At 42.3% G+C, this 12,653-nt stretch overlaps 1 protein-coding gene across 1 annotated transcript in view; it reads left to right on the forward strand.

Annotated features, from left to right (window-relative positions):
* Nucleotides 1-271: 271 nt before the first annotated feature.
* Nucleotides 272-12,653, forward strand: part of LOC139687423 (octopamine receptor beta-2R-like) — a 192,207-nt gene continuing 179,825 nt past the window's right edge. The window contains exon 1 of the mRNA XM_071584553.1: nt 272-996. The gene's annotated coding sequence lies outside the window, so the exon portion shown is untranslated. The remainder of the gene's footprint in view (nt 997-12,653) is intronic.

The raw sequence follows: 12,653 nt of genomic DNA on the forward strand, positions 1-12,653 counted from the left end.
AGCGACACCCCACCCCCCCTCCCATTGCCTCCGCCCCCTCCACCTCAAAACCACTGGGACTCCCGCCAACCTCTCCCGCTCGCTCCCCCTCCCGCCCCACGAGCTGAGAGAAGGAGCCCCCCCGCCCCTCTCTGCCCTATCGGCGGCAGCCCTTGGCGCGTGGCCTGCGAGTGTCTCTCTCTTCGTCTCCCGCATCGCTGGCGCGGTTAGTGTGCTCTCGGGGTGTGTGTGTGCGTCGTCCGCCGGGAGTAATCGCTCGGCGCCCTCGCTAAGGATCGGCGGCCGGGAGGAGTGCGAGTCGCCGCGGAGAGCGGACGGGGACTGTCCCGCCGCATGGATTATAATCAGCGGTCCCCGCCCGCCCGCTTGCCCTCTCCCCTTGTCCAGGGGCTTCTGCGGAGGACGAGGAAAGGTCCCATCGCCCGACTGCTTCCGAGTCCTCCTCCTCCCCCCGCCCCCCTCCTTCCACTCCCTCACCCCATCCTCCCCCTCTATTGAAGTGCCCTTCGGTTTCTCTCGTTTTCGGGAAGAGCGTGTCCGTGTCGGAAGCAGTGGGCGTTGTTGCCCGTCACTTTTGAGTGGTGCACGTTATTCCCCCAGGATATCTCCTCTATCTGGTTGGTGCCGAAACGGTTGTCTCCATCCTCAGCCTGAGGAAGTCCTTCCTGGAGGACGCTCTCGTCCCCTGGCTGTCTGTCCCTTGCGCGCGCCCAGGATTTGGGCACCTCTGTTGTCGAGGGGATCGGAAAGAGCGCTCAATCCCCTCTGACCCCCTCTAAGGGTGATCAACCCCTCCCCCCCTTTCTCCCCCTGGTGGATTCGCGCAGCCCCCCCTGGCTGTGTCTGTGCTCGTGAGTGTGTGCTGTGCTCTTCTCTCCGGCCCTCGTGGTGCTCGTTCCCGCCGAGGCCTTTTGGAGGGTGCGTGATCTGTGGCGAGGAGGTGTTCTGGTCACGGTGCCGTGGATCGGGAAGAGGCGAGGACGGACGCCCCAGCCGGTTAGTGATGTGCCTGGCGTGCTCAGCCACGCCTCTTTTCGCGGGGAATCGCACACTGCACACTCCGTCCTTCGAAGGCCTACACGGAGGATTTCCGTTTATTAGGGGCCCAGAAACAAGTGACGGAAAAGTTCCGATATGGGCCAAACTAACAAAACTCTGTTGGTTGACCTCCGCCCTGCAAAGTTTAGCCGCCCTCGAGTCTCGGTTTGGGTTCCCGTTCCGAATGTGCTTTCTATGCTCCCTCCCTCCTCCCCCAGTTTTCTCTCTCCGCGGTTTTATTTACTTCAAAGCATTGAAGACTTTACGACTAGGAAGTAAAGGATGTAGTTCCTTCACTTTTTATCGCTATATTTTGTCTGGAGACTGTACCTTAACGAAACGATCACGCAAAACGCATAATAACAAATTCAAGGAAACTGCGGGAGATGCCGTGAATGTAACTTTTTAAGTAGTAATCCAATAATGAAAATATTTCAAAGTGCAAAATTGTGTTTGTTTTTGTATTTTTAAATTATTTTATTTCACATTAGCGGGTGACTCCGTTTAAAAGTTATGGTCGCGTCATCTCTCGCAGTTTCTTAGAATTTGTCAACAATGGTAACTACCTGAAGTGTTTGGAAGCCTGGCTTCAACATCGTCAACTGTGGCGATACGCGTACCAATCTGTGACATCAAGTGTACGGCATTTCTTCATAACATTTGTTTTCCTTTTAAGTGCCAAAAATTTCGGAAAGTATAAGGGTGCCTCGGTAGTTTAACTTGCTAAAGCGTTCCACAGGACATCGGAGGATATGGGTTCGAATTCCGACTAAGTTGAAAGAGTTTTACACATTTAAGTTTATGCATTTTAAAGGAGCATTTTAATTAGCTTCGAGGTTTTTCCACAGATTTATTCACCTTCAGTCCTCTTCCGAGGATTTAGTTGAAGTTTTCCTGAATTTTTTTTCTACTAAGCCTTGACCATCGACATATCATTGACCTCCAGTGTTCTTTTGTGATATTGTTACAACAAAATGGCTGCAAATTATAATTGATAAATGAGGAAATAAATCATTTCATGAAGGATCCTTTTTTTTACAAATCGTAATGTATTTTCTTACAAATTACCAGAATCGCCCGATGTCCACATCATTTATCATTGAGGAGTGAATGGAACTGTAAAACAGCAGCCATAAAGATAATATTGAAATTGGCAAGAAAAGCGATGCCATTCCTCGCTGGCTCCCCGGAGATGTAAGCCGTCTGATAATCTGTTGGTTTCAGAGCAACACTTGACAATCCGGTTCCCCAAAAGATGGCAGAAACAGTTCAGGTACCTCTTGCTCGTCGTTAGTCAATAAAATAATTTTTTGTAATCCAATTCAATACCAAAAAATTTCATATGCTGGATCACAAAATTGTGCATAAATTAATTGCATCGATGATCAGTCGATAGACACAAAAGTTGGCATTCGAAAAATTGCCTCGTAAGCGTATTTATAAAAATGAGATTCTACTGGAATACACGACGGAAGTGATGCCTAGGAAAATGGTTGTAATTGGCCGGCCGACAGGGAAATTCAAAGCTCCGAGATTTAGAGCACCCTTTGTGGAAATATTGACGGAAATTCATGCACGAGCTTTGATAGGAGATGTGATTGATTCGAGGCTTTTCACGACTCGATTCCCGACACGATTTATTATGGGATCTAGGTTGGGAATCACTGACGGAGTGAAGTTAAATTACAGATTAAATCTCTTGCATTAATTGGAAGGATGTCTGTTTTGCAATGATTTTGAAAATGTATAAAAACCCCCATCGTATTACGGTTGGAGAGATCATGTCAATAAAATTAGAGCGTTTAAATGTAGAAAAAATAGATTTAAGAAGTAACTTTTACTCGAAAAATAAGGGATCAGAATAAAAATACACTTGTCTAACCGTGCAAGCAGGGAAAGGTGTTTTTGGGTCAAGGGTAGTCTGGTTTGTAATCACCCCCTGCCACACACCCCAGCGATGGCTTTCAGGGTACAATTGGTTAATTAATTGACCCATTCTCACGGCCTCCCCATTCCAGTGGGCCAACCGCCAGAATTATTGCTATTGCGTTTCGATGGTTTCACTTAGGCTACATTCACCACTAAGAAGAGCCTTGCGTCGTCTCCCAACTGATGCCCTTTTATGCTCCATTCTTGAAATTGACGATGAGCAGCTATAATGCGCGAATCAAAGGATTCCGTTTAGAAGGTCATTACACGAAATCTGGATAAGCAGGTTCAATGCAGATGTTTGCCGCTAGAATATTCTGGCGTGAACTGAGGGACGTGAGAGCGAGTTCTTCTGTTCGAAGCGGGGCGAAGGATTTCGTCGGCCGGGAGGCTTGGCTCTGGCGACTGCCGTTATCTCTGAAGGAAGCTGGTGGGAGCGATCCGTAGAGACGGATGATGACGGATACCCTTGCTCCGCCTCCGGGATATTTCCTAAATCAGAGTTTTCCGAGTGTATTCAATACTAGAGCTTCTTTCGCGAGTGTTAAGAATAGGTCAAGGCATGAAAATAATTTCTTTATCATGACCTCATGCCAGGTTTGTATAAAAAGTATCGGGAAATGTTCTGGGGGAAAAAAGCTTTATTTTAAATATTGATGCGATGCCTCAAAATTCTTCAAATTGCCTCCCTTGAGCGTCGACGCGATTTTGCCGGGTGCATTTCCACGACTCGAAGGCTCCCTGGTAGGAGTATTTTGGATAATCCTTAAGGGTACGCGTGCAAGCTTCTCTGACGACATTTAGGATCCCATGGTGACGTCCTTTGAGGGAGGATTCCACTTTTTGGAATAAGAAATAGAGTGTTGGTGCCGTGATTACTTTGTCCAAAAAGTTGAGGTTTTCTTGAACGCGTTACAGAATGTCTTCTAAGTACCTGTAGACATTCGACTCTGCTTTTGGTTGCCTGTCTAGACCTTCGGGACGAGTTAAGCGCAGATCTTTCGCATAGCCAAATTTTCAGAGATAATGGTGTTCACTGTCATCTTATCAATGCCAATACGATCTGCGATTATGCGCACACTTAAACGACGGTCTGAATTCAGCACTTGACACGCACACGCACGCTGTGGTCGGTTCTTGACATTGAACGCTGTCCAGCGCTGGTCTCGTCCTCCACACTCTCTCGGCCATCTTAGAAGAGATTGTGCCACTTTAAAGCTGCAGTTTGTGACATGCTTTCATCCTTAAACACTTGGCAAATCATGCCCAACGTCTCCGTACCTGGATTCCACAGTCCAACACAAATTTTGATGGCGTGCCTCTGTGCAATCGATCGCTGCATTTTGCGCTTGCACCGAGTCACTCGACAGAGGTCCATTAAAACACGATATATAGTAGCCTCAACGAACGCTCGCAGGCTATTGGCACTTGGCGCGTGTTGAAGGTCAAACCCCCCCCCCCCCGAGCTTTGCGTGGTGCGAGCACGCTTGCAACATACACTGACGTCAGGAAAAAAATACCGCAGAGACTTTTTGTACCAACCTTTTTTGCATTAAAATAAGAGATAAATTTGTAATGTGTTGGGGTCCACGAACCTTGTTATAGGCTTTAATGCCTCTGAAGGTCAACTGAGTACCTGGGTCATCCCGTAAATGGCTAAGACAAATCTTGGAAAAAAATTTAGTTTTGAATAAAGTGCAAATTATCAAAATTATTTAAAAATGCACCCTAATGCATCGGCACACCAATGCCAGTTGCGGTACGCTCTCGGTAAAGGGTCAACGGGGACGCTCGTCTCGTTCAGGCACCTCGCCGCGGCCTCTTTGAAGTTATTTAGCGTTCCAAAGTACCTTCCTAGTTCTTTTTTATTGATGGGAGCAAAGAGAAGTCCAACGGTGCCATATCGGGGCTGTGGGGAGACTGGGGCAGAGTTCAAGAGATAATGCGAGATTGTCACACGAGAAACCTTCTGATCTTCTGACAGAACCTTGAGGGACCATCTTGGAACACGCCTTATAAGTCTTCAGTAATAATACGGTTTTCAGTTCTTTTCGGAATATGCGCTCTTTTGTTTACGTTTTTATTCTTGGTCGTCGATCGGAATTGAGCAAATGTCTCACTTTTTGCACTTTTTCGTCGCAATATGCCGTTGATACACGTCCAGGGAGTTCGTCAACATTATCTCTGCCCTCCCAGATCACATAATATGCCAGCGGAAAACGTTTTCTTGAGACACAGGAAGACGAGTAGATGCATGCGGTTCAGAATAGAAAAATGAAGGAAAATAACGAGGAAAACGTGGAATGCAGGTAGATTGATTAAATTAAACACGAGGGAAAGAAATGGTATAATTTTCACAGGAATTCGTAGTCGTGCGCGACGCGCCACAGTCCACGAGCTTAAAGCCAACTTCTAAACACTTAGGCTGTTTATTACCTTGACAAATTCCAAAGAAACTGTGGGAGATGCCGCAACAGTAACTTTTAACAGAGTCACCAAAATTTCAGAGTTTAAGAGAACGCCTCGATAGCTTAACTGGCTAATGCACTCGACCGGAAATTGAGGGATCCGGGTTCGAATACCGGTCAAGGCGAATGATTTTTACACTCTGAAATCGTTGCATTGAAATGCACATTAGCGGATAACTCCGTTAAAAGTTACTGTTGCGGTATCCCCCACAATTTCTTTGGAATTCGTCAAGGTATTAACAGCCTAGAGTGTTTAAAAGTTGGCTTTAACCTCGTGGACTGTGGCGCGTCGCGCACGACTACGAATGCCTGTAACATTGTATGTACGGTATTTTGCCACAATATCTGGTAGAATTGTATTGAAAAGGAAGAATCTAGAAATAAAAAATAAACTGGGAAGTGAAATTGCAGCAAGAAAAAACCGTGATGGATAACACAGAATATTTGCTGAGCATTTTTGGCAATACCGATATGTAAAGAAGATTATTCTTTGACCCAGGAACAATTCAGGAGGGATGAAAAGGATGCATAATGGAGCTATGTTTCTGGATATGGTAAAGATAATTGACCAACAATTTTATTCTTACATACGTGTAGTAGAGAATATGAGGTAGATGGGGAAAACCGGGTTCAGGTATATTGCGAGTTCAGTTCAGGTTGCGAGGCATTAAGGGACTTTACATCAAAGAAGACTGTGGGGAAGGGTAACATGCCCACAGAACTGCCGAACAGTTTATTGATGAAATAGTTTTCTGCGCTAATTTGTGACATTTATTGAGGAAGTAATTTGGCCGGAAGATTTCGTGAGGTCAGAGTTATTTCCCTTCATAAAAAGGGAAAAGCGGTCGTATTTGAGGACTATAGTACAATTAGTTTGATTGCACGTTGAGCTAAGTTGGTACTTAGGGTCATTGGTGGAAGAGTAGAGAGGAGGTCAAAGGGAGATCGTTTGGAGTAAGGAAGGTATATTACTATTATGGCATCGTACCTCTTTTCCGATGCCGTGGAAGTAATGAGATCATTAATGGCAGGGAATATAGTGCAATACCTGGATCCTTTTTTTAATCTTGGGCTACGAGAAGGCGTTCGATATAGTATTTTGGGTTAAATTTATGAATTAATTACAGAAGAAAGGAGTACAATAGATGAATTAGAGAAATGCGCAAACTTTTACGTCACAGACTGCTCAGGTGCAAGTGGCGGATCAGAGTCGGAAAGGGCAGGGTAGGGAAGAGAGGTAAGACATGGATATCATATATCATCCGTCCTTCTATCGACTGTGCAAAATGTTTTTACGAGGTCTGTCCAATAAATACGCGAACTGAGGCCAAAAAAACCTTCTTTTGCAAAATTTAGTCTACATTGATTTTGTCCCCTTCAAAGTACTCTCCAATCGTTTCTGTGCACTTATTCCATCTTCTTTTCCACTGTTTAAAGCACCCTTGGAAGTCCTCGGCAGTTAGGCTTTTTAATTTTCTCGTTGTTTCTTGCTTTATTGTGTTCACATCTTCCCAGTGATGTTCCCTCATCACATTTTTGTATTCTGGGAATAGGAAAAAGCCGCAGGGGGCGAGATCTGGCGAATAAGGAGAATCATGATCAAGGATTGAATTTTTAATGATTTTTTTGCCAGAAACTGGTGAACAACCAATGCTGAATGTGCAGGTTCATTATATTGGTGAAGGATCCATCCATTATGTTCGATTGAAATAGTGTACACTGTTGAATTTCCTGAATTCAGTTCATCAACTATCTTCGGACCCCCATCTTCGGGACTTGCCCACTGAATCACTTCTTTCCTCGCTCTCGATTTGTAATCTCTCCACTCTACGTCTAAAATCCGATTTAAAACTCATGCATAACACCCTTAACTACATTAACGACTGTCCTGAACTAATTTCCTTATAAATTTCAGAGTTCCCCCCCGAGTTACCCGCGATCACTCTTTATTCCACCAACCCGTTCCCAGATTGTCCCTCACCAAACGGTCCCTTTTCTTCCGTCTCCCCGCTTTACTGAATTCCCTTCCCGAAAGTATTGACCCCCTCGCACTCCCAGCCAACACATTTATAAACCTTTCTCTGACACATCTCTCACACCTCCCTCAATAGTATAGTCTTGTTGATGTTTGTATGTTTGTGTCCTTATATGTTGCTGTTATACGTGTCACTATAAATTGGCAATCCTGCTGTATGTGCACAATTTTTACTAAATAAATAACTAAATAAATAAATAAATAAATAAATAAATAAATAAATAAATAAATAAATAAATAAATAAATAAATAAATAAATAAATAAATAAATAAATAAATAAATAAATAAATAAATAAATAAATAAATAAATAAATAAATAAATAAATAAATAAATAAATAAATAAATAAATAAATAAATAAATAAATAAATAAATAAATAAATAAATCATTCGGACAGTTTTTCAACGACCGGTAAGGACAAGGAACCGCACACGATCAATGTTGTCGTCAACACAGGTGGTTGAAGGTCGTACCGGCCTTGCATCATCCGTGGCGTTATGTCGGCCATCTTTAAAATGCTTGATCCACTAGAAAATTATGTTTTCTTCAGAGAAATATCAGCGTAAACAGCTGTCAACATTTCAGTAACTTCTTGATAACTTTTACCACACTTCACCAAAACTTGATGTTGTTTCGTTGCTCCGTGATTTCGTCAATTTCCATTTCCAAAAAACAGTGAAAACAAGGACAACAGAAACTAGCATAACTGGCACACTACGCACAGCTCGACGATCCTCCAAGCACAGACAGCTTATTGGGTCTCAGGCAACTATTTATTTATTTATTTATTCAGTATTAGTCCGAAAACAGCACATTTTGGTCTTTACATCGAACTATTAACAACGACAACAATGGTCACATTTACAAACACCCAAGCCCTAGGTGGAGGTGGAGGAAAACTCACCCAGGTGGGAATCGAACCCGCGACCCTTGAAATGACAGACGAGGACGTTACCCCGCCGCCACCGGGGCCAGCAACTATCGTCGCTAGTGGATGGGGATACATGTAGTCCTCGTCATGGCCGCCAGATTTCACCAGTTCGCGTATTTATTGTACAGACTACGAATGCTGAAAAGAATGATATCGAAGGCGCCTTACTATCGCGGCCTCCTTTCCGTCCTGAACCCATTCGGTGCCCCTCCCCCTCTCCCCCGTCCGCAACCCTTTATTTCAAGGAATGAACTGGTATCGTAATATCTCGCTGGCGTCCCCCACCCGGCTTCCGCAAACTCCTTCCCCTACTTGCGACCGCCGCTGCTCGCCTTGTATTTATAAATAAGGATTTCGACGACAGAATCACTTCTTTCCCCTTTGGTTCGGCTCGAGGTTATAATCTGAAATAACTTTACGGTAAAAATGGAAAACTTCCCTCTCCCACTTCCCTCTCTCGCAGCCGAAGTGGAAAAGACGACCAAGTGAACTGTTTTCGACGACCTTCGCTTCGCATCTGTTACCACTGCCTTTCTCTGATGCCAGTGCCCCTTAAACAGACCCTCGAGAGGACCTCAGGTCGAAAATTGCCGATTATACAGACTATTTCACATATACGATGTGGTTTCTGGATTTACTTTGTGAAAGCGATCCATGACTCCAAACTATACGAAGTGGAAATACGAAATGTATTCTTTTGAGTAGATTATATCACGGTCCTCTGCCATGATTATGATTCATAACGTCGTTTTAGGGCTTTCTTGATATGGGGACAAATGTTGCGTGAAATAAATTATGAATGAGAAGTGCATTCATAATTTATGCCGGCGTCTTTCGTGATATTTATGTCGGCCTCGATTTTTTTATGATTTGGTAGTTCTTTGAAAATATAGGGAAACTTAAAAACAATTCTATAGGCAACAATTTACAGCAAATGTCAACCAATTTCAACCAAAAAAACAACAATACATAAACACACTAACGCTAACTCATTATCATATTAGTATTTTATACAATTAACCGTTTAGGATAGGATTTGGATGCACACAGGCTAGGCCATGTTACAATACATTTCTTTACCTCGGCTTAAACCTTGAAATTGGATATTAGGTAGTAAAGCAATAGTAGATAGAAAAGTTTACCTCCTTAGGTAGTGCTTTGGATCACAAAGGTCAATAGTGGGGACAAGGTAGATGTCCATGGGGAGGATATGCATATACTTTTATGCATAAATAAATAAATATATATATATATGTAAAATATACATATATATATATATATATATATATATATATATATATATATATATATATATATATGAGTGTGGGTCGCGGTAGTCTATGTAGAGCGTTGGACTAATGACCGGAGGACTCGGGCTCGGGGTAGTACTGGGTGAACTCTACCGTCACCTACCGAACCGACTTGTGAATCTTGCACTTTATGACATTTTGAATAGAACTCCGTATTCCAGTCTCCAGCCTTATTACGCACGTTGCTACATTGTACCCTAGTTTGGAAATTATGGGTCGGTATTCAGCCATAGGAAGGGCCATCACATTAAGTTTAGGAAAGTGAAAATATTTTCTGAGCAATATTTTTCCGTGGAGTGCAAGAGGATGGTAATTAGTCTCTTGAAATCTCCTCAGGTTTTTCCCTTCATATTTCCCTTGCATATATTATGCTTTTGAATACTCTATTGGGCTTCAAATTATGATCCAATGCAATTACTTCTGAATTCAATGGTTTGAGGCTCTACGTTATGAAAATTCATGATCATTGAATAATTAAACTTGATATTTTTTCCCTAGAAAAGTGTTTTTGTCTTTGTGTGAAAAAATGCCAAGTTTATTTATTCAGTGACAACTAGTTCTCTGCTCTAGGGTAATCAAAGTGGTTTTTTCATCTTCTTCCCTGGTATACACTTCCTCGTTCTTCACTTTGTCAGGCCGTTTACTCTTCAGCATTCAATCTCCTTCGGTACAATTTTTCAAAGGTTTCCATTCCTCACCGGTCCACTTTTCCAAAATTCCACGAATCAGACTCATACGTAGAATGCCGTTCTCCACAAGAACAATTTGGCCAACTGACTCCTTTGTTCAGGTTCACCCAACATAGTAGCTGCCTCTTCTTAATGGATGCCTTCTTTGCTGGGCCGTTCTTGCCTTGATGTCGGTTGAACTTCTTCCGTCCCAAGATATGCTGTTGCACAGACTGATGCAGGATTCCGCTTTCTCTGCGTATTTCACTCCTCGAATCGTGATGTCTGCCTTAGCTTTTTTTAGTCTGGTTAGCTTCTCTCTTCCGCACACAAGAGATTTACGCTTTCTATTGTTATTGCTCATGTTATAATCCGCGTGTGCGTTGTCCATAGCATTCGATTTGCTTGCAGGTTCTCTCGCGTTTCTGCAACCACTGAAATGACAATCGCAAGCCGAAGCGTGTTAATTTCTTCACTATTCATCTTGGATCATTGGATTCCCAATTCGACTTCTTCTTTCATTGACTCATCTAGATATACGTTGAAAAGTACAGGTAAGATGACATCCTTGTGGGTGTCCTTTTTTTCATCGTTACTTCTATTTTTTTCTATTTTTATTTGCATGGTTGTCACCTGATTCTTTTTGAGATGGTGGATTATTATTTTGTCTCTTGAGTCTTTTTAAAGCGCTTCTATTATCTTGACAATCATGTTCAATCTATCGTTTTCGAAGGTCCTCTTCGAATGAAAATATAATGACTTGTTTACCTGTATCATTTTTTCGGCCTCATATCTCAACTTGAATCTCAAAGGCTCTCTTGCTTTTCAGTTTTTCCTGAATCCAAATTAGTTTTCCGCTAGGCTTTCTTCTATTCTTAGGCTATATATCCGAGTAAGTATTTTCAATTCGTAAAACATAAGGCTCAATGTTCTGTTCTCCGCATAATATATTTTCATGATATCTTCGGTATTGCAATCATCACACTCTTCTCGAAGTCCTCTAGTAGTTTTCCGTTGTCGAAGGCACCTTTGATTATTCCAAAAATGGTATTCTTCGCTTTGATCCTGAATTCCTCGACTATTTTTTCCCTTATTATGACAATTCCGTTTACATTGCTATTCTTTAGATCTTTCACGGCTCGATTGAATTTGTTTCTGAGTATTCCTGCGCCCATTTTTTTCTTCTATCAAGATTGTTTCTTTAGTTAAGGCATCTTCAAATGATTTGAACCCTTGGAAAAGTAACTCAATGCATTCCTTCCGTCTCTTCCCAATGTATTGTCCTTCTACAAGTATATTTCCTTGATCATTTCAGATGGTGTGGTTTTTTTTTTCTTTCTTCGAATTGTATCTTTACCATAATTAGCAATGTCACTGTTTCACTTCTTTATTACGTCTTTGATTTCTTCACCGCAGTTTTACATCAACTCTTTCTTGGCCTTCTTATACTCTCGTATGGCATGGTTTCGCAACATTTTAGAATTGGTTTCCTCTGTTTCACATCTTAGATTCCTGTATTTTTTCTTGCCTAATTTAAATCTCCTAATTGAGGTTAAAATATGGTCATCTGGTACTTCGGCAATGAAATTCTATATTTCCTTTAATTATCTATCCTTCTAAGCCAGTCTAATTTATTTCCTGCATTTTTCTGTCAATGGTCGCGGTGAAACTTTATTTTACTTACTTTTCGTCCAGTATTTTTCTGTTCCATATGGGTTCATGTACCACTTTCGCTATCTTCTTGAATCACAATTGGCTGTCCATGACCACGAGGTTGTGATCGCTATTTATGTCTGCGCCTGGGTAGCTCTTTTGGCTCTAGAGAACCAAATTGTGCTCTGAGTAGCGCTATTAGGTTTCCCTTACCTTTTACCGCTGCTCAATATGCGTAATGCTTTTTTTAAGTGTCTGAACTTCCACGGATGGCAGTGTATTTCCTCATTTTTGCTTAATGAACTACTAAATAAACTCGCTATTATATATTTAGGAATAATTATCCATCCAGATAAGTATAATGAAGCAGGGTAATTTTCGAATTTCGAATAGCCGTATAGGGCTTAGTACTGGGTGAACTCTACCATCACCTACCAAACCGACCTTCGGGTTGATTACTGTGTTCGTGTTTTTTAATGCATATAAATATGTGAACCATTAATAGAGTAATCAACCCGAAGGTCGGTTTAGTAGGTGATGGTAGAGTTCACCCAGTACTAAGCCCTACGGCGCGTGGAATTCACATATTAGGGTAGGGGGGCCAGTTCCTTTCCCTGTGC

Source organism: Hetaerina americana, unplaced genomic scaffold, assembly GCF_022747635.1.
Source record: "Hetaerina americana unplaced genomic scaffold, ioHetAmer1.1.p SCAF_2, whole genome shotgun sequence".
NCBI lineage: Eukaryota > Metazoa > Arthropoda > Insecta > Odonata > Calopterygidae > Hetaerina > Hetaerina americana.